Raw genomic sequence first — 3,041 nt, forward strand, 5'->3', positions numbered from 1 at the left:
CAGCGCATTTATAAATTAACCACAACGGGGTCGTCCCGTTTCCCTCACTATCTCCAATCAGCAACTAAACACGGTAAACAACATTCATTCAAACATTATTCATCCGCGTTCCCCGCCAGCGGAATGCCTTGATCTACCACCGTATGCCAAGGAGAACGATCCTGAACGAAGGAACATGGCCGATCTTCTGTGTGGATATTTGAATTAAAGTTGTGAACGGCAGATGATTAAGGAAATATCATAAAGTAATTTAAGTCAATCCCTCTCACTGCACCAGCCGATGTCACTCGTTAGCTGTTCATCTTGATTGTTTGCTCATGCACCCATCACACATCAGAGTCACACCAGGGTAAACACAGCTGCGTGCTTTTAATATTAACTTGTGATCAGTGTTTGTGTTGTATGCATATATATTAATATTTATGCCTGTGTATTGTTTTTCTGTACATGATTAATAATAATAATAATAAAAAAAACTAATAGTGCTACAGAACCAACATTAGTTCCGTCCGTTAATTCTTGTTTATTTGAATGGGGAAAAATGTTATCGGTCCAAATGTTGAAAATCGACTTTGACCCTCAGGAACGAATAATCGAATAATCTAATATTCTGACCCATCCCTAATCAACAGTAGCAGCACTTTCTCTCTACTTGTCCAGCAACATGTGCTGTCGTTTCCTGCATGACCTGAGTTGCACTACTGTGATAAAGGTCCATTACAGAAGCCAGATGGTTGACTCCAGTCTGCTTAAGACCGCCATTTATGTGTAGACTTAAGGACCTCCTCCAAGTCCCACACTTAACTTTGGTCTCGTTATGCTGAGCCTGTGTGAAAGCACTACCTGAAACCCCTGAAGGCAAAACGATAAACATGAAAGGGTAAAGCGTTGACAGAAAACCTGTTGCTGGGTGATCAAATGTGATCATTATTCATCTCTTTCAATATGTGTTATAAAAACACTGGGGTATTCACTACCGTTGAAAACAGAGAATAAATTTGTAAATTAGTTATGATCAACGTAATAATTTATATAAATAATTACTTTCCTTTAGCTAAAATGAAATAGATCCTATAATGCTTTTATAGTTTAACGATACAATTAAACAGCTAAATAATAAACGGCTAATTAAATATTTATAGGTATCTGACATAAGCTGACACAGCCATGGATAGGTTTTTAAAACATGTTAATAACATTCCCTCCTAAAGGATCCACAGCTCAGAGTAGTTGGTTGGCAGTTCAATGTGCTGAAAGACAAAAGTCATTGACCCTAGCTGCTTTTGTAGTAAGACATTTTAGACAGCTGTATTTACAAGTATTACAAGGTCATTCTTGTATTAGGAGTGTGGCCCTTGTATTGGAACCATAGGAACACCAACTAAATCCAAAATAAGGGCAAACATAATGCATGTATACATTCTATATTCTACTTCAATACCACCACAGCCGTGGTAGACTGTAGAGCCATCTTATTTTATTAGAGCTGCTGTGGTTCTATTTGCAACGTGTTTCTTCCAAACCTGTAACGCCTGAATTTCCTTTGAGGGACTAATTAAGTGTTATCTTTTAACTAGATTTATGAAACAGCGTTCAACGCCTGTGTTACAAAAGCGTCCCACATTAACCCTGTGTGTGACTTGATACTAGTACCTCTATATCCATACATAGAATATATACATTGTGCAGCACTACAGCCCGCTGGCAGATTATTAATGTTATATCAAAGTTCAGTCTGCGTCACTGAAACCTATCCAGCCAATGACCATACGTTACCATCCCTGCACAGCAGGTTTCTATGGGCAGCCTGCAAAAGACTTATGTAAGGCGGTCTGGTGCTCACATCACTGAAGCATTCATCTGTCTATATACAGTAGGGAAGGTAAACATGACTAGGTGTAGTCACACACACACATTATCTCAAATGAGTAATGTTGTTTTCCACACTTGAGTTGAACATAAAAAATAAAAACAGATAGAGGACTGAGCTGAATGAGAAGGTATCATTGTGATGGTTGATTTTGTAGTTAGTTATAATGACTAACTACATGATAGATATTAGCCTATGGGAAGGGTTACCAATTTGAGAAGGGTGGTAGCCTATTGGCCAATGGCCCTACTACACCAACATCAAGTGATGACCGAAGCCCTAAGCAATCATTTCAAATCATTTTGATTGTAATTGTACATCTGTACAACCCTCTCTGTTTCCCAACCAATGACATAAATCAGTGTTTAATTTGATTACAATGTAGGTGTCTTAGCCAAAGACAACATCAACAGATTAAAGACTTGTGGCTGTTGGATACAACAGCATGGAAGTACTAAGGATGTCAGCATACTGCACTGTGTTGGGGAATGGTTTGAATTGAAGCCATTCTTACAATTGAACCAGAATCATGTTTGGTTTGATTATTATATAATATTGTAATGATTCTGATTATTTTTACTATGATTATTATCCATTGAGCCTATACATTCTAAACTTCACTATAATGACAAGAACCGATTCAGAACAATATGTAATTGTTTTAAACTTGAACTTGAAACCCCTGCCTCTTTGTTTCCCAATGAGAACACCATGGTTCATATACTTCTGTGTCTCTCCTCTGAACAACAAAATGACGTGATAGTACTAGCCGAGCCGGAACTGGGCTAGTACTACACCAATACACCACATTTAAATAACTGCCCAACTGTTTGTAGGCCGTTACCGCATCACACCTTCACAAGTTCAGCGTTTACGGTTCTCAAGAGGCCGGCCAGCACAGCCCATAGGCCTACCTGGTGGTGCGTTAAAGTGCGTGTAGTAGCCTACCTCTATCCACCGATATAGGGCTTTGTAAATTGTAAATTATTGGACATGTGTGGTTTTAAAACCACACATGACCAACAACCACAAAAATTGGCATATCCTACATACGATTAAGCAATAGGCTGTCACAATAAACAAACATGTATGATTTAATAGTGTTGGCATATTAAGTGACTAAATAAACAAGGTCATGAGCTTCCTGGGGGGTTAGGCTGATATGGAGACA

The sequence above is a fragment of the Micromesistius poutassou genome, assembly GCF_964030765.1.
Source record: "Micromesistius poutassou genome assembly, chromosome: 17".
Lineage (NCBI taxonomy): Eukaryota > Metazoa > Chordata > Actinopteri > Gadiformes > Gadidae > Micromesistius > Micromesistius poutassou.